This window comes from Lagenorhynchus albirostris, chromosome 12, assembly GCF_949774975.1.
Source record: "Lagenorhynchus albirostris chromosome 12, mLagAlb1.1, whole genome shotgun sequence".
Lineage (NCBI taxonomy): Eukaryota > Metazoa > Chordata > Mammalia > Artiodactyla > Delphinidae > Lagenorhynchus > Lagenorhynchus albirostris.
In genome coordinates this window covers 65461431-65482861 of record NC_083106.1, presented here as the reverse complement: position 1 = coordinate 65482861, position 21431 = coordinate 65461431, and positions in this window count along the sequence as shown.

The following is a 21431-nucleotide window of genomic DNA, read 5'->3' as shown; positions in this document are numbered from 1 at the left end:
AAACAAGAAACATCTCAAATAAACAATCCAACCTTACACCTAAAGCAATTGGAGAAAGAAGAACAAAAAACCCCCAAAGTTAGCAGAAGGAAAGAAATAATAAAGATCAGATCAGAAATAAATGAAAATGAAATGAAGGAAATTATAGCAAAGATCGATAAAACTAAAAGCCGGTTCTTTGAGAAGATAAACAAAATTGATAAATCATTAGCCAGACTCATCAAGAAACAAAGGGAGAAGTCTCATATCAACAGAATTAGAAATGAAAAAGGAGAAGTAACAACTGACACTGCAGAGGTACAAAGGATCATGAGAGATTACTACAAGCAACTATATGCCAACAAAATGGACAACCTGGAAGAAATGGACAAATTCTTAGAAAAGCACAACCTTCCAAGGCTGAACCAGGAAGAAACAAAATATAAACAGACCAATCACAAGCACTGAATTTGAGACTGTGATTAAAAATCGTCTAACAAACAAAAGCCCAGAACCAGATGGCTTCACAGGCAAATTCTATCAATCATTTAGAGAAGAGCTAACATCTACCCTTCTCAAACTCTTCCAAAATATAGCAGAGGGAGGAACACTCCCAAACTCATTCTCCGAGGCCACCATCACCCTGATACCAAAACCAGACAAAAATGTCACAAAGAAAGAAAACTACAAGCCAATATCACTGATGAACATAGATGCAAAAATCCTCAACAAAATACTAGCGAACAGAATCCAAAAGCACATTAAAAGGATCATACACCATGATCAAGTGGGGTTTATCCCAGGAATGCAGGGATTTTTCAATGTACACAAATCAATCAATGTGGTACACCACATTAACAAATTGAAGGTGAAAAACCATGTGATTATCTCAATAGATGCAGAAAAAGCTTTCGACAAAATTCAACACCCATATATGATAAAAACTCTCCAGAAAGTAGGCACAGAGGGAACTTACCTTAACATAATATAGGTCATATATGACAAACCCACAGCCAACATTGTTCTCAATGGTGAAAAAATGAAACCTATTCCACTATGATCAGGAGCAAGACAAGGTTGCTCACTCTCGCCACTATTACTCAACATAGTTTTGGAGTTTTAGCCACAGCAATCAGAGAAGAAAAAGAAATAAAAGGAATCCAAATCGGAAACGAAGAAGTAAAGCTGTCACTGTTTGTAGATGACATGATACTATACATAGAGAATCCTAAAGATGCTACCAGAAAACTACTAGAGCTAACCACTGTGTTTGGTAAAGTGGCCGGAAACAAAATTAATGCAGAGAAATCTCTTGCATTCCTGTACACTAATGATGAAAAATCATTATAAAGAACCATTATAAAGAACTTATGCAACTCCACAGCAAAAAAAAACCCCTTGATTTTCCTTTTTTAATTTAAGTAGTGATTTGTCTAATTTGTCAATTTCTACCAGAGAACCAGAACTTTGATTTTTAAATTTTGATCTTTTTTTTTCCCAATTCACTGCATCTTTAATTTCTACTTTTATCTTTATCTTCCTTTTTAGTGCTTACTTCTGGTTTAATCAGTCACTCTTTCTGTACGTTTTTAAATTGTAAATTCATTTATTTTTATTCTTTTATTTTAATTAATGTAGGTATTGAAGGGTATGAATTTTCTTTTGATCACTGCCTTAAATATATCCAATGGACTCTGTCACATATAGTTTTTTCATTTTTACATTATTCAGAAGTTTGATAATTTCTGTTTATATTTTCTTCACTTTTTCAATGAGTTTAATAAAATTTAAAAGTTTTTTTCTAGGTTGGAAGGCGATTTTTATATTTAATTGCACTTTTCATTTCTAATTTTATTGTATTCTGGTCAGTGTGTATTGTTTGCAGTGTTTCTACTTTATGCAACTTTATGATGTTTTCTTTGTCACGTAACATATTAAGAATTTTGGTGAATTTTTCATGTGTACTCTGAAAGAATATATTTTTTATTTTCAAGGTTAGTGTTGTAGTTCATATATATTTTTTAAAGAGACATCGAATAATTATATTGTTTCTATCTTCTATATCCTTATTTATATTTTTTCTTTGGTTTTGTACTGAAAGTGATATTCCATCTCTTTCTCCTTGTATCATCGATAGTTTCTGATTTGCATAGGTACTTTATGTGTTGTTTGGGGCATAGGTATTTATAACTCTCCTATCTTTGTGGATTCTGGCTTTTAGCATTATATAGTGCTTTTATTTTTCTTGAATGTTGCTTTTTGGCCTGAATTCTACTTTATATTAGGATTACAAACCCTGCTGACTTATTGTTTCCATTTGAGCACTGCTGTATCCGTTAGAGCCTTCCTTCTTTTAGTCTTCCACTTTTGGTTGAGAATCTTAAACATCCACTCTATATCAATCCCTTGATTTTTATTTTCCTTAAAAATCCTTAAAATAAATTCTTCTCTCATGTTATGCTACAGCTACTATACAATCTATTTCTCCTCCTTTTTATTTAAACTTTTCAAAAGAGTAGTCCTCATTTGCTGCCTTTAATTCCTCTCCTCCTTTTTATGTTTGTACTCTATGCTGTTGTGCCTGCGTCCATAGGACTTATCAAATGTCTCTCTGTACCGTTACCGATAACTTCCAAATTTCCAATTCTAACAACATTTATATAACTGGAATTCTGTAGTTCCTTGGCTTCTATACCACAGCACACAGTAGTCCACCTTTTGGTTTTGTGATTGGGCCTCCCTGGTTTCTCTTGTGAGCTTTGTTCAGGGGAGTGACGAGAGGGATGTATCCTTAATAAGTCATACTAATCTTTTGCCTAGCTCAGTGCTTGGCGTAGAGTAGAAGCTCAACATTTTCAGAAATACTACATAAGTGAAATAAAACCTGCCTCTAAACTATGACCTTCAATGTATGACCTGCTGTAATTAAGCCCAGCTAGGGCTGTAGACCCCAGTTACTCTCTAGTCTCATCATTCACTTGAGGGACATTTAAAATTGGTAGATTTCATAGGTAAGTCTGGATTTCTTCCTTCTCTTGCTTGATGTGAAGCTGTGACAACACTGAGCTGGCATTTCTTTAGAGCAACCTGTCATGGATTTGAGTAGCTAATGGTCTCTTATGGATAGGCATGTACTCTGAAGTATGACTTGATTCATTAATTTACCTTGCCTGCCTGGGGCATTTTAATTTAGACCTCCTAGTTCAACCTGTTATCTACACCCAAACTTTATGCTACCTTATGATATCCCAAGGAAGTAATATGGTCCGGGGTAGGTGTCCGGTTTGGAAAAAAAGGACTTGTTATCCTGAACACATTTACTTCTAACAATTAAGTTTTCCATTTATGATTATTGGTTGACTTAGCATATAACTGACTTATAAAGAACTTTTGGAAATTTTAATCCAGGAAACAAAACTGGTAAAATCAAATCTCAATTTTCTGTGTTTTAAAGAGAGGACCATCACAAGCATAAAATAACATTTATGTTGGTCACTGAAGGTATGCCGTGTTTTAAAAAAACACAAAACGTAAAATTTGAACTTACAAAGCAGAAGCACTATGACTTAATTTTGTTATGCATGTTTACTTTATAAAAGAAATCAGTGATGTATACTTTTGAGTAGTACCTGTCAAACCCAGGTAAGGCATGATTTTATTTATAAATAACTGTTTGACCTTTTTTGTTGAATTTAATACTGATAACATCCATTATTTTAAAAATTAAACATTTAAATGAAACATACAAATATTTCAGAAGAAATCTATATAATCCCTCAGTAACTATGTTTATTCATCTTCAGCTTTTTTATTTAAGCTCATATATCTTTACATGGTTGTAGTCAATGAGTTATGCCACATTTTCTTCTACTTTTTAATTTAGCATTATTTTACAGGAGAATTTATTTGTATGTATTTCATATTTAACCCTTTATTGGCATAATATATTCTATCAAATCAATATGTCAGAGTGTGCGCTGTTTTGAAGATTTGGATTGTCTTCGTTTTTCACTGCTATAGTAATGGTGTTATAAATATCTTTAATATACTTTTAACTCTCTTTAAATGATTTCCTCCCATTCCTTCTTAAAACTCTTTTCTTCCTTGGCATTTAGGAAAGTACTTGTCATTCCTTCTCCGTCTTTTTTTATGGCTTCTTTAGCTGTTCTTGAACCTTAACTGCTGTCTAGATCTCTGAAACAACTCATTTGGGAATTTTGAAATAGGAGTAGTTGTTCAGTAGCTTCAAGGGGTGGAAAGTATGAGTAGGGGAGATGTGGAGAGAAGGGTGCTCCAAGCAGAAAGAGTTACCCAAAGATACTGAGATGCAAACCAGATAGACTATTCAGACAATTCCATATATTTTCATTGTTTGGAGCTCTTAAGAAGGAAAAAAGGATAAGATTTTGAGGACCTTAAATTCTATATAGACCATGAGAATAGAAATTAAAGAATACATGATGATCTTATTTGCATTTTAGAAGATCATTCTGATAATTATATGGGGAAAGGCTAAAGTGGGAAGCAGGGTAGAGACAATGGAAGCAGTTAGGAGACAATTGCTATAATCAGGCCTGAGATGACAAGGGTCTAAGCCACAATGGCAGTAATAAGGATGGACAAATGGGAAGGAGGAGAAATCAACCAGGATTTGGTCACTAATTGGCTGCAGTCAGTGAGGTATTATAAAAGAAGGAGATGAAGATGCGTCCCAGGTTTCTGACTTCAATGACAATAATAAACAGCATGGATAACAGTATTAACCAAGCCTGAGAGTTCACATAATGAATTCAGTTTTGACCAATCTAAATTGGAGGTACTAGTGTCAGATGAGTGGTTGGATATATGATGATACTTTGGAGAGAGGCTTGGGGAGAGAGTTTGGAGAGTTTGGAGAGAGGTCTGGGTAGGAGCTGTAGACTGTGCTATGAGCCCTGAGCAGTTCCTTATGTCCAATTGTTGTAGGGCATGTCTACCTAGATATTCTACTATCACCTGAAATTCAACATAATCAAATTCTAACTCATCAGCTTTTCTCCCAAGCTAGTTATGTTAACTTCCTCATGGCTAACTGCGGTATTGTTAAACCACTCACCACTAAACTCTAAGCCACAGAAGTAAGCTTTATGCCTTTTATCTTTATTGTTATTGCCAAACTAGCCTTTTATCAAGTCCTACAATTTCTTTCTTCAAAATTTCTTTAGTAGAATTATCCAGGTGCCCAGAAACCTAGGTTTCAGTCCCGACTCTGCTGCTAACTGGGAAGATGATCAACTTGTACAAGCCTAACAACCTTCCTAAGTCCTAGTATCCACATCTGAAAAAAGGAGGGCTTTGACTTAGTCAGTGAATTCTCTTCCAGGTAGTCAGTTCTATATCTTTTCTTTCTGATTCTGATACTACAATCTGTTATTCCAGCTTTCAGTTTCATTCCTACCCAATCCCATGCATATAGTTGTCACCAGAAGCTTCCTTAAACACTAATCTTTCATATTATATCTTTGTTTGGGCACTAGCCTAGTGACTCCCTTTTACCTATTGCATCAAGCCTGACTTCTTTGTCAACTTATCAAGATTCTATAAAATGATTTCTACCTGGCTAGGTTTATCCTTCATTACCTTCTAACATCATCCCTTATCTCCAGTCAGTCTAGACTTCTGACTGATTTCTTTAAAGAATTTGATCATGACCTTTTCTCCATTTGAAAATCCAGTACCCTTCCCTCTGAATCCTAAATTATTTTTCAAAGATCCACTCAAGTCCTCTCCTCCGGGGAGATTATACTGAACCATTCCATTACTTAGTGTTCTCCTTTCTTCTGACTTCCAAGCACAGTTGTATTCTGTGGCACGATTTAGCACTTAATCCGTAGGCTTAATTTTTGACAGATTCCTGTGTATGGGCCACCTTTTGTACCTGCCACAGCCTCACAGAGTACGAAGCCTAATGCACCATAAATACATGTTGGTTTATTAGTTTTCAGGAGCACACACATTTCTCAGGATAAGGAATAGACTATAACCTGCACGTTTGAGACAGCAAAACAAAATAACAAAGCAAGAGCTCTGTTGGAGAGGTAACCTGTTAGATGATTTAAAAATCATATGCTACAATGGACTTGGGTAATTGAAGAGCCTAAATAGTCTATTAAATAGAAAGTTAACTCTTGAATTATTTTTGGTTGTATTTACACACAGTTGCCAATTTGGGCATTATGGGTCAAATATTGTTATTAGAAGTTGTGCATTTAGGATTTGAATCATCTATGCTATGATAAAAGCATTTTGGTTTTAAGGATGCCACTTTTAACTACTGGAAATCTTTAGTGAAATTTCAAGTTATATATTGTTTTAATAGGGCAAGGTTTCAAATAGATTCCATGAGTTTCTTGAAGAAAGCAGCCACAGAATAGGCCGTAAATTACTTGAGTATGTCCCAAAGTAATATTTTAGCTGAGTTTTGAAATTTAAATGCCTTTTTGGACTTAAGAATTTATTTCAAAAGAGAAGAGAGTTTATCTGCCACATCTTATCTTTTCTCCAGATCTGTCATCAAACATTTAGCTGGTTTTGCAATTATTATTTAGTACTCTTATATTTTGCAAGGCACCCTGAAGTAATTTTAATTATTATGACAAGCATGTTGCAGAAATACTGTGTGATTCTTTATGAATTTTCTATATGACTTTCTCTGGTATCTCTGGGTTTTTGGCTGTCTCCTATTTATAAGAAAGTTTATTTTGCCATGCCAGTGCCTGCAAAAAGTTTAAAGCCTCCCAGATTAACAATGTACCACAGAGCAAAGACAGGCCAACCTACATTCAGAATTTAACTATAAACCCTCATGGGCCAAAGACAGGATTCTAAAGAGAATCATGATTCATATTCTGTGTTCTCTAAGGTTGAACAAGTGTCTAGGCTCCTGAGAGCAGGTGTCAGCAGGCTTTACCACAGTGATTCTCAGTGTAGCAGAAGTTGTGGAAAACCATATCAAGGACTGAAAAGCTGAAGGGGACAAAGCTGTCTCTCAGAACACAAGAGACCCAGAGAATACGAAGTATGGCAGAGACCTCATGGTTTCCATCTGTTCAAAAACCACTTGGGTAAACATTTCAGTTGGTTTCCATTCCCTGCCCCATCCTGCTGGTGTTTACTTACTATTCACTGCATCTGCATTATATATTCTTATTAACTGAGAGAAATCTGCTTTTCCATAATTTGGGGATGTGATTGTACAGCCACTTATAATGATAATGGCACCATCACATAATTTATCTTTTACAGTTTTACAAAGCACTTTCATAGACATTATTGCATATGATCCTATGACAAGCCTGTGAGGTACGTAGGGCAGACGTTATTCTACTCGTGAATAATTTGAGGCCCAGAGCAGTTAATTGATTTTTTCCAAGATCACACAGCTAATAGAATGGTGTTGGAACCTAGGTCTCTTGACCTAAAGGCCAGAGATCTTTCTATTATTCTTGGATTTCTGTTATCAAGCTTGTTAATTATCACATTCATGGGTGACTGATTAAAGGGAAAATGATAAAGGTGTGAAAGGATTCACATTTCATGGAAAATGAGGATGAGAACTGTCTCCCTATGTTGCTTTTCTGATTTAATTGTAGACTTGTAGGAATTGATAATCAATAGAGAAATGAATGGATACAACCTTTTTTTATTATTATATACAAAGGCCGACAGTTACCTGAGCTCTTGATTTATGGATCCTGGAGGAAAATACATCTTGTTTTTCAAATAGGGTCAGCGGGGGCGGGGGGGCTCTAGTTTCTCTCAATATGACCCTTTCCAATATCTTAACTTGCCTTATCACAAAATATTTATTTCTATCTAACCTAAATCCTGACTGCTGTCATTTAGGCCCAAATCCTTTTGTTCAGCAGGTGCTAGTGTACAATTTTAATTTATAGCTTTGGAAGGGTGCAGGAAATATATTTGAATGATTTCTGACTGCTGACAAGCCCTAATAACTGATAGTCCCAGACATTGAACTGAATGTCCTTTGGCAGGGATGGCTATTTTGAGGGCAGAAGACAGAAACTGGCAAAAACTTTTTTCATGCAGGTGTGGTTTTATGATGGCATTTTATGACAGAAATTAACCAAGTGTCCTTTATATGGTTTATGATGTTATCAGCTCCTAGGCTGAGATTTCATTCTCATTATTCATGTTTATTTGATGTAAAGCAAATTAAATATCAGACAAGAATATTGTGATATAATTTTGATTTTGTAGATGTAATCTGACACCTGAGCAACTTCAGAGAAGCTGGCTTCTTTTATGTGTGCTATTTAGTTCTGTTCTGAAAAATGCTTTTGCATTTTCAAAGGCAGATGTTGTGCTTGTCTGTATGGCTTGTACAATTTTGAGCGCTGTATCAGCACTTGATATTAATGGCAAACAAGAAAAGCTTTACATATTATAGTTATTTTTCTAGCTTCAAAGATTTTAAAGGTAGGATTTAAAAAATTGCTCTGAATAAAAAACTGTAACTGGAGTTCTCTGACGGCGGTATATATTGATGCATTTCTTTGATTTTTTTTTCTTTAGTCTATACAATAAATGGGGTAAAATACATGGACAGAGTTTGTGTGTTTTCCCTTCTGAAAAGACTCCCTTCTGAAGTCCCAGTTTGTTATCATGCATGTTAAGTGCCAGAAATAGGTGTCGCACTAAGAGGGGTCCTAGAGCACTTGTCACCTTCACAGCTTTCTTGTGAACGGTCACTTTTCCACTGCAGCAGATGAACCTGGCCCTGACCAAGTCTGACTGGCCCAGTTGTGAGCATCGGACCAAAAGGCAGCATTTATAGGCTGACCAGTCTGTCCCGTCCAATATTTACCTCCCAGTTCCCCTGGCCCTTATGCTTTGCACTCAGCATGCAGACGTGTGCGAAGATGATCTGTTTAGCTTGGGGTTTCAAGATGGTTCCTGTTGATCGTGCCATTGTAATTTGTTTTTTGAAACCTGAGTCTGTAACCTCAATTTAGATGATGCATAGAGAGCACATATTGAAAATCAGACTCAGCTTTAAAAATGATAAAATAAACAAGTCAAAAAACGAATTGTACATTATATCACACAAATCAGAGGCTCAGACAGATAATGTGGTCTGTGGTAACAGGAAATAGCTTGTGGCTGTGAATCATGCACATGTGTGTGGCCTTGCGTGTGTAGGACACGGCCTCTGTAAAGACCCTCTGCAAGGGACCATGTCAGTCAGGGGTTGGTTCACAACAGGGCCACTGTGAGTATTACGGGAATAAGAGATTTCTTATAGGAATTAGACCTGAAACAAATGTGGGAGGAACTGGGAAGTAGGGTCCTGCAGAGGAGTTGGAGGATCCAAGAAGGAGTTCTTAACCAATTTGCCTGAAGTGCTGGCCAGGATGGACAAATTGGAGCTTGCAGGGAAGTCTGTGTTGCCTGATCTGGGAAGCCAAGCTCATCCAGCTGCCAAAGTGGAACCATGGAAAAGTCTTTGGGAAACTGTTGCCTCTGTGTGGTTACTACCTCTGAGGGTCTGCAGCTGAGCAGCTGGTGGTGTTCCTGGGGCCACTGTTGGCCAGCAGGGCCATCAGTTGGCAAGAAGAGCTGGATGCAAAGCAGAGCAAAGTGAGAACAAGCTGGCACCTACCTGGCTCATCTGCATCTGTTTGCTACCATGTCAGACTGTGACCACCTTCCAAGAGTAAAGGCTGCTGCTTCGCTTCTGCCTTCCAAATCATGCACAAGTTCCTCTTTTGGCCAGCTTTAACCTGGAAACCTCAGGATCCTCAGCTTACCCAAGTAGACAAAGCACAGCACAGAACAGGACTGTCAGTTTCCACAGGGCTCTGTAGGACAGAAGAGTTATTATTTGTGGTTCAGAACCGGCACCATCCTAGGAGTGTCATTTGAGGGCTGTTGAAAAGTAAACCTGCTGACCAGTATCCCCCCATCTACCAGTTTGTGTTCGGTGGTGCCCAGGGTTCTTACCATTCATCTCTATTTTGGGTTAAAGTGTTATATCTATAAAAATTCCCAGTTAAATTGCCGAATCTTACTGGGAGAGTTAATACATTAAGTCTTGTGAATCATTTATATAAACATGGCTTTATCACTTAGCTGGCCTAACATCTGAGAAGGTGTGGAGAGAGAAGGTGGAGAAAGCTCCAGTGCTATCCTAGAAGGTAAGGATGAGTCAGGTATCTTGGTGGAAGCCCTTATACATATATCAGTGGAGAAGAGAGGGTGCCAAAGTGGAATTTGCCTACCTAACTGTATTTCCTGGTAATAATTCTGCTTAGAATTAGCCTCTCCACTATACTGCTCAAGGGTGAAATTACAGATGGTACTCGTGAGGTGTTACTATTCATATTTACGTTCATGGAGTTAAAACTAGAATATTTAGAACCATGTTCAGTTTGTAAAGGTATATAACTGTGCAATGATTTGTTCTTTAGTACCAGAAAAATCAACTTAGTTTTAGGTTGCCTGCTCTTCACACATACTGTTTTAATCTAGCATTGCTTGATTCCATTATATATCTTGGGATAGAACTTTAAGGCAAGGGTGTTTATTAAGTTTCCCTTCCCTTCCCCTCCCTTCTTTTCTTCTCTGATGTGGTTCTTTAAACAAAATGCAGTGGTGATTTCTGTCTCTGACCTCCGGCAAATTGTGATCTCCTGCAGTTGGCCTAGGTGCTTTCCTGTCAATGGGTAAGACTGCAGGCAGAGACGGGCACCGGGAGGCAGCCGCTCGTGTTCTGGTTACTGTGAGCCGGGAGGAAAATTAGGCAAAGACGATAGATTGACATCAAGGACATCTGAGGTGAGCAAGTCCTTCTAGTTTATACGTGAGGCAGGAAGATAAATTAATAAGGGAAAGTGACAGTCATTTATACTGGCTGGCATCAGCAGGCATCTCAACTAGGCTGCCGACCAAAGGTCACAACTCACCTGCCATTGAGACAGCCCACAGTGAGGCTAGAAATGATTTATTTTCAACAGTTCTTTAGATACTTTATACTTTGTGGTGACAGAAGAGTGTCTCTTTTCCTCTCCCTCTTCCTCTCCAACCCCTTGACTCTTTAGCTCACTTGTGAGCATGCATGCTGTCTCTAAAAACATGCAGAAGCAATAAATCAGCCAGTTTAAGAAGACCCAGCCAGCCCAACACAGATCGATTTCACAGGGAAGTCGATGGCCTGCTAATAGAATTACAACTACCTGTCAAAACAGGGAAAACATATCTGTGACAGTGACAAAGGGCAAATCAATTTAAGAAGAGGTTTTTTCTTCTTCCAGAGACATAGATGTGGAATACATGGGTGTCTCTGAGAGTCTGTAATTGTGAATAGAAACCATATACTTGGACTGTTTAAAGATAAACTTATGTCAATGATTCTGGAAGAGCAGACTGACTCTTCTAGGTTTGTCTGGTAACTAGCAGTTCGCTCTGAAATAGGATATATAACAGGAAGCCGCTGCCTGAAAACACATTCTTTTAACTTTGTTATACCAAATAAGTTGGTCTTGTCCATTAGATAAATTATATTCCCACAGACTTTGCATTTTCATGTTTCTTGTTGTGTCTCATTTCAGGCAAGGAGCTGTGCATTGCCAAGGACGTCTCTCTGGCAAATCTTTATCTTCTAAGTCAACTTGATCATTTTCAGAGACCTTGTAAAGCTGTTGGCAATATGACTTTTAGTAACAGCAACTTTTGTGTTCAGGCTTAGTTTCTTGCAAAGGGAATCTTAATCCTAAACACAGCTCCTAGCCTAAACCCTTTGTGTTTTAACGTGAGGCTCTTTCAGACCAAGGACTTGATTTTTAAAAACAATTTAATATGCATTAACTTAGCACAGCAGCATGGATTTTCTGCAAAATAAATAAAGAAAATGTCACATAGTAAGAGATATATACTTGATTTCTGCCCCCATTTCCTGGCCTACAGCTTCTAAACCCCTCAGAGTCTCCAAAGTGACAAGTGTCTTTTTGTATGCTAAGAAGATTACTGGTGGCTAGGGGGCTCCAGGATAACCTCTGATGGAGGCTGGTTGTCAGGGGAACCAAACGTGTGGTTAGAAGTTGGAACTTCTAATCCCACCCCCTGACCTCTCTGGGGAGGGGAGGGAGCTGGAGGTTATTTAATTACAAATGGCCAGTGATTTAATCAACCTTGCCCATATAATGAAGCCTTCATGAAAATCTTAAGTGAAGGGTTTCAGAGAGCTTCTGCACTGGTGAACACATGGAGGTACTGGGAGGGTGGTAAACCCTGGGAGAGGGCATGGGAGCTCTGTGCACCCCACCCCCAATACCATGCTCTATGCTTCACTTTCATTCGGCTGTCCCTGAGTTGTGTCTTTTACAATAAACAGATAATAGTAAGTAAAGTGCTTTCCTGAGTTTTATGAGCTGTTCTAGCAAATTATCAACCTGAGGCGGAGGGTGTGGGTACCTCTGCTTTACAGTGAGTTGATCAGAAGCACAGGTGATAATCTGGCTTTTTGTGATTGCTGTCTGAAGAGAAGGGGAGGGCAGTCCTGTGGGACTGAGCCCTTAATTTATGGGGTCTGTGCTAATTCTGGGTGGTTAATGTCCGAGTTGCTTGCTGGGGAAAACCCACACGTTCAGTGTCAGAAGTGGTAAGGTTAGTAGAAGCAAACAGGAGAGTTTTCCCTTTTAGAAACAAACAAAAAGTAATCCACTGTTACAAGAGAATCTAACCGTGTCATTGTAATCAGGAAGCACACTGGGTCTTACACTCACCAAAGCTCAGTGATCAAATGGACCCGCATTGCTGCTCCCTCCCTGGAGAAGAGCTGCTTTGTGGCAGTAGAAGCATGGTTTGATAAACATCGTTCTGGAATCAGACACATTCGCATTTTGCTCTGCAACCCCTTACTAGCTGCAGGACTTGGGTAAGGGCTTAGCCTCTGGACGTGCTAGTTTCCCATTCTGTACAACGGGGCCATTAGTAGTGCTTAACCTCCTTTGGTTGTTACGAGGAGTAACTGAGCTACTGGGTAAATCCCATGGCACTGACATAGTGGGGAGGAGACCTGCCATCACTCATTTCTGTAATCTCCCTTGGGCTTATGACTAGGCCAAGGATTGAATGATCTTACTGGCCAGGTTTTGCTCCAGGAAGCTGGGCGATGTCTCCCCATGCTGTGTTTTAAGTTAACAGACACTGTGATTGTCTCCAACCCCCTCTCTATATATATACCCCTTCCTTGTTGTGTCTTAAGAATCTTAATGCCTTCCATTGTCATTTCCATCTCTACCTTTCGAGACACCAGTCTCATCCCTGCCTGGGGAACTGGTTAAAGGGGCCAGGAAAATGCCCGGTGGTATGTCTGCTGCCTTGTGTTTGGTGGGTGGTGGCTTTGGCACCTGGCATTGAGGGTCAGCGATTCAGCCTCCTGGCCCAGTCTGGCTTTGCTGACTACAGTTCTCATTCACAGGAACTCATTTGCATCCCCACTCTTATGGAAATGAAGACAGGAGCAAGATTTCAATCACTTCTCAGGAATGTTAGAGAGTAACCAATAACTTTTTTTTTTTGGATTCTTTTCTTCCAGACTAATGCTGATGAGAGCTGCATTCCACGAGGGCTTAGTAATAGAACCACAGTTGGCCCAGCTGTTTCAGAATGTTGTCTGTAGAGAGGGGTAGTAACCCAGTTTGATGCTCTGGTATGAGCTTATATCCACATGCCTCTCACTTGGGCTCTAAGTCCATTCACTTTCCACTGCAGTTCCATGAAATTCATCCTGGATCTGTCCCAATTTCAGAGCTATTGTATTAGCATCATTGCTGGACATAAACAAATATTGACTATAGCCTTAATTTCTGTTCTTCCTTAAAGAAATTTATAAAAATGGCACTGTGGTGCATCTATGTGGATAAAGACAAAAATGCAAGTTTCCCTTGGCATTGATAGGATAAATGTACACTTTGTCTCACTTTTTAATTAGGATAATTGTGTGATGACTCTATACTTAGTACATTTATACATCATTACCCTGGAACTACTTCCTCATCATATTGGAAATTTCCTCTCCAAGGGCCGAGGAGCACGATGGCCTGTGGACTCAGTATTGCATATTTTAAGTACGGCAGAGCCAGAGGAGGTGTGCTGAGTGACTGAAGATCTCCGTGTTAGCCCCTGTGTTGAAGCTCTTTGTGTAAGTCTACACTCTCTGCCTCAGATTCCTCTTGCTCTTGTGTGTGTGGGGAGAGCCTAAAAATAGTGCTTGAAAGGGTTGCCAAGATCTTAGCTTTGTGTTGGAGAAACCATCCACTAATCTTATTGCCTGAAACCAGAGTCAAAGAAGGTGCTCTGAAATGAAGGTTCAGAAGAACAAACATTTCCAGACTGATTTCCAGCAAGGCGTCCAGCCTTCTACTTGGTTACTGAGGAAATAAGGCAGATGAGAAGGTGCCTGGGGCTCAGGGCCGGGGCGGGCGCTATCTCCCAGCTCTGGGTCCCTGCAGTTTGTGCCATGTTTGATGTGTAACTGACCCAACTCGGCCTCAGGTTTGCGGTACAGCAAGTGGAGGAAAGCTTTGCTGTGTTGCCCGTGACATAAAGTATTTTTAAGTTTAATAAACTCATTGTAGGATTATTCTTTTTTAGAACCACGGCAAGGAGCCTGTAAGGCTCACTGTTCTGCAGCTGGCGCTGTGATTTCCTTCTCCTCTACAGGCTCTCTCCACTCTTCCTCCAACCTGGAGACCTGCTGTGGCTCTCTCCTCTATTACAGAGTTAAGACTGTCTGGGGAATACTAGTTAATTGCTGAGCAGCTAATCAGAATCGTAAAGGTCAGTGATAACAGGCAAAGCTTACTCATGTTCACAAACAGCAGGATGTGACAAAAGCAATTTACCTTGAGAAATCTACTGAGCTTATGCTGTCTCGCTCGGGCCCTGTCTGCCCATCTTCATCTGCCCCTTTCAGTTTCTGCTTCTGCCCCCTCTTTGGGTCCTGCTTCTAGGTATTCCATGTTGCTGTTTGGTCCCCTTTGAAGGGGTTCTGCATCCAGTTCTGGTTTGTGAGGTTTGTGCCACACCACCACCACTGTCCGACACCGGCCGCGTGTCCTACCATTCAACTCCATCCTGACACCATGCACCCGGAGAGAGCGTCAGATTCCACAGGTTACAGGCTCAGTCCCGCAAGACTGCCCTCCGCTTCAGGTGCCAAGCAAAAGCCCAGGTTGTCACTCGTGCTTCTGACCCACATATAGATCAGAGGTTCCAGGCACCCCCTCCTCAGGTTCAATTAATGTGCTAGAGTGGCTCCCAGCAATCAGAAACATTTTACCTACTAGATTACCAGATTACCAGTTCTGGGCCTCCCTTGAGCTCCACTGTTTCCTTGTGAGGTCACATGGAACAGAACGCCTTCACCACTACTGCCTGTCCCACCGGTGGCCACGCTGACCGCTGTGCAGGGGTCAGGCTCCTTGTGCCCTGGAGGCCATGAGCCCTCCTGTTCCTAGGTGATGCACACTTCCCGTGGCTGCTGCCATGCCTCATACTCCTCAGAAGCGGGGAGGGGGTCCCAGCCCCACCTTTCACTCCAGGACCGAAGCAACTTTCTTAGTGGCTTGCATCCAACAGTCCCAGAAGGAAACAGAGGACACAATTGAAAGGGGTTTTGGGGAGAGTTTGAAGGAGGGATTCTTTTCAAAGGTGTCATTAGTTATTAATAGTTCACAAAATATTTTTGCTGCTTTATTAGTAGTACATAATGACAGTCACATGATCTTCTATATGTTGGGTATACAAATGAGATCATTACAGACTATTCAAGGCTTCCTTTTGAGACTTAGAATCAAATCCCAAACCCTTTACATGTCCTGTGACAGCGGTCCCCAGGCTTTTTGGCACCAGGGGCCGGTTTCGTGGAAGACAATTTTTCCACGGACCGGGGGAGGGGATGGTTTTGGGATGATTCCAGTGCATTGCATTTATTGTGTACTTTATTAATAATAATATAATGATTATTATATTATAATATATAATGAAATAATTATGCAGTTCATTGTAATGCAGAATCAGTGGGAACCCTGAGCTTGTTTTCCTGCATGGAACTAGGTGGTCCCATCTGGGGATGATGGGAGACAGTGACACCCGAAGTGTGTTGCTATGTCCAGTCTACTACGTAATCTCGTTTTGGGTGCTGTCACTGCAGAAACCCTGCTTCGCAAAGATAGGATGCTGGAAATGGAAGCAGGCTTTTCAGGCCTTTTGTGGCAATCTCAGGATATCCTGCCTTGACTTTAATCCAGAACGTATGGAGATTTGAAATTGTCTCAGACATACTTTTAAGGACACTGTCACTTGCGATCTCAAGCAGTAGATTCTCTTCTAGCAGGGACAAAGTCGATTCACCTGCTTATTCACAACTGGGTCGCGGATCCATTCCTTCCCAGTTCGGGGGTCTTCTGTGGTTGGGAAGTAATGCTCAAACTCTTTTGAAAGCTGAGATAGGTGATCATGCACCAGCCGAGAGAAAGAAGGCCCTGGCTCCGTCTCTTTCAAAATCTCTGCTAAGTCTGAAACATGTCAAAAATCCCAATGTTCACTCGTCGCCCCCATAATTCCAGTTTGGCTTTGAATGCAGTCACTCTGTCTGCCGACTTGGACACAGTTGTTATTCTCCCCTGAAGTGACATACTGAGTTCGTTGAGCAGGTTGAATATGTCACACAAGTAAGCAAGTTTTGTGACCCATTCTGTGTTACTGAAATGTGCTGCCAGTGGTGACAGTTTTTCTAAAAGAAATCTCTGGAGCGGCTCTCATAACTCAGAAACTCTGGTCAGTGATTCCCCTTTAGAAAGCCTACTCACTCCTGTGTATAAGAGAAGACATGTGTGCTCTGCCTCCATCTCCTCACAGAGCTGCACGAACAGACGTGAGTTAAGGGCATGTACTTTAATGTGGTTGATAATTTTAATCACATCCTGCAAAACGTTATTAAGTTCAGGTGACATTTTTCTGCTAGCCAGCATTTCTCTATGTATGACACAGAGCGTAGGCTCCATTCAGAAGCGACCCCTCTGACCCGAGTAGTGAAACCAGGAAGCCGTCCAGTCATGGCAGCCACTCTGTCTGTGCATATACTGACACAAAATAACCAATTCAGTTTTCCTGATATGTAATCATTCAAAGACTTGAATAGTGCTGCAGCTGTGGTGTTGGTTGGCAACAAAAGTGCACGTAACATATCCTCATGCACATCCTCCTGAAAAATATAGCGTACAAAAACAAGCATTGTTGCTTTGTTGTCAACACCGGCAGACTTGTCAACCTGGATTGCATACCACGGTGACTCATTAATCCTGTCTAACAATTGTGCCTCAGTATCCTCTGCTATTTCATCATTTCATCTAGTTATGATGGTAGCCGAAAGAGGAACACTTGCCACTTTTTGAACTGCAGCCTCTCCTAAAAGTTCATGACAAATGTCCTTAGCAGAAGGCAGGATCAACTCTTCACCAACAGTAAGGGGCTTTTTAGCTTTAGCAATGCAGTTAGCCACTAAGAACGATGCTCTCAGTGCAGACATATTTGATGAAGTGGTGGCCTTCAGTAATTGCTTCTGTTCTTCATGTTCACGTTTTTTTCTTTTGAAAAATTCCAGAAGCTTGTCTTTCATTGCAAGGTGCTTGGTCTCCATGTGGCAAAGCAATTTTCAAGGTTTTATGGTTTTGTCGGATAGCCAGTCACCACGTATTATACAAAGCGGGACTGGAGAATGTGAATCACCTGTTGCAATGAACCCGTAATTTAAGTAGGACTCATGATATTTTCTTTTAAATGCAGCTTTCTTTGGGTTGGCAGTCTTAGAGTCTTCTGCTGTCTCATCATTTGGTCTTTCCCCCTTTTCAAAGAAGCTCTCCAGCGACGTTTGTTTTTTACTTATTTTGGCTAGGGTTAGCTTGTGGGCTTACCAAAACTGTGACTGAGACAAGTGCGTAGTGTGGGAAAGAGGTGCGGACAGAAGTGGTAAATAAAATAATGGGTGGGCCACGTGCAGACTAAAATAAGTGTTGGATTCCGACTTAAAGCCTGCCACCAGATGCAGCTTGTCACTTGCCACTCACTGATAGCGTTTTGATATGAGTCTGCAAGCAACTGATTTATTATGGTCTCTGCACAGTCAGACCTCTCTGCTAATGATAATCTGTGTGTTTGCAGCGCTAGCATCACCACCTCTGCTTCACCTCAGGTCATCAGGCATTAGATTCTCATAAGGAGCAGGCAGCCTAGGTCCCTCACGTGCGCAGTTCACAGTAGGGTCCGAGTTCCTATGAGACTCTAATACCACTGCTGACCTGACAGGAGGTAGAGCTCTGGCGGTAATGCAAGCAGTGGGGAGAGGCTGTAAATACAGATGGAGCTTCACTCGCCTGCCCGCTGCTTACCTCCTGCTGTGCGGCCGGGTTCCTTACAGGCCATGGACTGGTACCAGTCCGTGGCCCGGGGGTTGGGGACCCCTGGCCTATAGGCCTCCAACCCCTCCCTACTTACCCAGCCCGATATTTAGACTCTCCCCAACCCCTAAACTCTTCATTTTGTTTTGCAAGTGGGCCAAACAGTTTTCCTCCTCAGGGTCTTTACTCATGTTCATCTCTGCCTGTAACACACTTCCTCTCTCTTCCCTTCCCTCTAATGGTTAAGTCATGGCTCAGCTTGCAGTGTCATTTCCACAGAGCACTGCTATGCACTCATAACAGCGTCTATGTTTTCTTCAAAGAACCATGGCAAACAAAATAAGGCAACAGAGGAGCATTTCACAGACCTTTCATAACAGTGATCAGTTTAACTCCGGCATGTGAGGTTGGGTGGGAGGGTTTATTTATAGAATCTGTGATTGCTTAATACCCATCTCCCCACCACATGACTACAGGGATCACATGTACTGATGCTTCCCCAAGCCTAGCACATAAGAGACTAACTACCCACTATATGCCAGGGGCCTTACTTATGTTGTGTGGGTTCCTTCAATCCTCATCACAATTCTATAGGCAGAAGTTAGCAATCTATAGTCCACGAGCCAAATCCAGCATATCAGCAGTTTTCGTCAGTGAGGCGTTATTAGAACATAGCAATGCCAATTTGTTTCTGTATTGTGTATGGCAGCTTTTGGGCTGGGAAGGCAAAATGGAGTAGTTACAGGAGAGACTTGTCTGCAAAGCCAAAAAGAATTACTCTCTGGCCTTTTAAAGAAAAGGTCTGCTGACTCTTGCTATATATAAGGTAACACAGAATCTCCGTTTCACAGGTGGGAAAACTGAAGATCAACTATCTCGTAGCTAGACTTCAAGTGGCAGAACTGAGATTCAAAGTCACCACACTCCCTTTTATCATCTTTCCCCAGAAACCAGATCTCCTTGCTGACATATGTTTAACAAATTTCCACAGGGGAGGTGACATTTGGTCTAGGTCTTAAAGGAAAAGTTGGAATTCTGCAGTGGCCAGGAGAGGACAAAACATTCCACGCTGAGACACAGAGGTATGAGGGAGCTTGGTGTGTTTAGGAGATAGCTAGTCAGACTGACCAAAACATGGTGCTGGTAGTTGTGGGGATGGTGGGCAGAAATTGACAGGGAAAGAGGCTACTAGAATGAGAGAAAACCGTGCCAGACCAGGGAGCCTGAACTTTAGCTTCCGAATTGTGCTTTCTGCTTGTACATCTTCTCTCTCAGTAAAATAACTTGAGCATTTGTTCTAACTATATTTTCCATAAATTATCTGCATGTAACACTGTATTAGTACTATACTATATACATTATAGTATGTACAAATATAGAAATTTAAAAAGATAGACTGAAGGTAAAATTAATATTTAAATACATTTTATTTTAGTTTATTGATGTCTTACAATACCTTTTGGCTGCCTTATAATGATGATGATGCTCAATGAGAGTGATGTTAATGAATATGCTTAATTATATTTGAAAATCTTGGCTTAACACTGATACAGCTGTTTGAAGCTATTATTTCAAGATTAGTTTTCTTTAATTTGGGGTTTTAATGGTATCACAGCCAAAAATGATAGCGCACAAAGATACATGGATTCAAGTGAAAGATATACATTGTTGGTTTCACTTACAAATTATGATAATTATTTTTCAAAACTATCCACCAATTATGCAAAAGTTTTTGTTTTAATTTGTGTGCTATGTTTCACCTTCCCTGCTGTCAATTGCTTGTCAATATGCAAGTGAATTTGAAAGTGCTTTGTTTTCATATTTTGTACAATGTGTTTATAATGTGTTCAAGCCAGTAAAACTGTTCACCTGGAAATTTTTAAACAGGTTAGGAAATTGGAAGTTTAAGTCTCCAGATTTGGCAGTTTTTAAAGATGATACGTATCATTTCCAGCAGCAAAAATCATATAACAAAGAAAATATTTCTAAACATTTTACTTTGAAATGCTCTCTCACAGGTTTCTCCAGGAAAGAAGTTATTCCCTATTGCCTTACACTGTCTCATTTATGTAGAAGGAAAAGATTTTGTGCTTATTTTTTGAAAAAAACTGTATCTCAGTGACAGATCTGATTATCTCATTGTTGCATTCACCTCCTCTTGTGGTTGACTGAGAATTCAAACTGGAAATGGAAGAAATGTTTGTCTGGCTATTTTCTTGTTATTCATTGGCTTCATTAGCATTTTCTTTAATCCACAGCTTCTTTGAAAGATCTCTTTAAGCCTTTTATCCCTTTTGTAATGGTTGGTCTAGTTGAAGGTATTTCATATACCCTATAAGTCCACTTAGCCTGAGATATGGACACTGAACTGTGTTGTATTGTGCTCAAGTAACCGAATGACTGAGGGCTCCACTGTCAAATCCTTGAGATCAATGCGTATCTTTTTTTTTTTTTTTTTTTTGCGGTACGTGGGCCTCTCACTGTTGTGGCCTCTCCCATTGCGGAGCACAGGCTCCGGACGCACAGGTTCAGCGGCCATGGCTCACAGGCCCAGCCGCTCCGCGGCATGTGGGATCTTCCCGGACCAGGGCACGAACCCGTGTCCCCTGCATTGGCAGGCAGACTCTCAACCACTGCGCCACCAGGGAAGCCCAATGCGTATCTTAAATATTAGAAATCCTTAGCTACTTTCTTATATTTTAGATATCTAAAAATAGAAGTTCTAACATTTTACTTCTGCACCCCAGTGGCTCATCTTGTTTATCCCCTGGGTGCACACACCTTATTTTGGAGACTGCTGCTCTAAGTACTGGAAAGCAAACCACAAGTTATTAAATGGGAGGGGGTGACATGATCAGGTTCAGTTTGTCTTTGGGATTATATTTTGTGGCTTTGTGTCTAGACACTTTAAATATTCCCCTAAGGTTTTTATTGTGTACATATTCAAATAAATAAGTTAACTGGTTTTAAATAATATTATCCAAACATCTT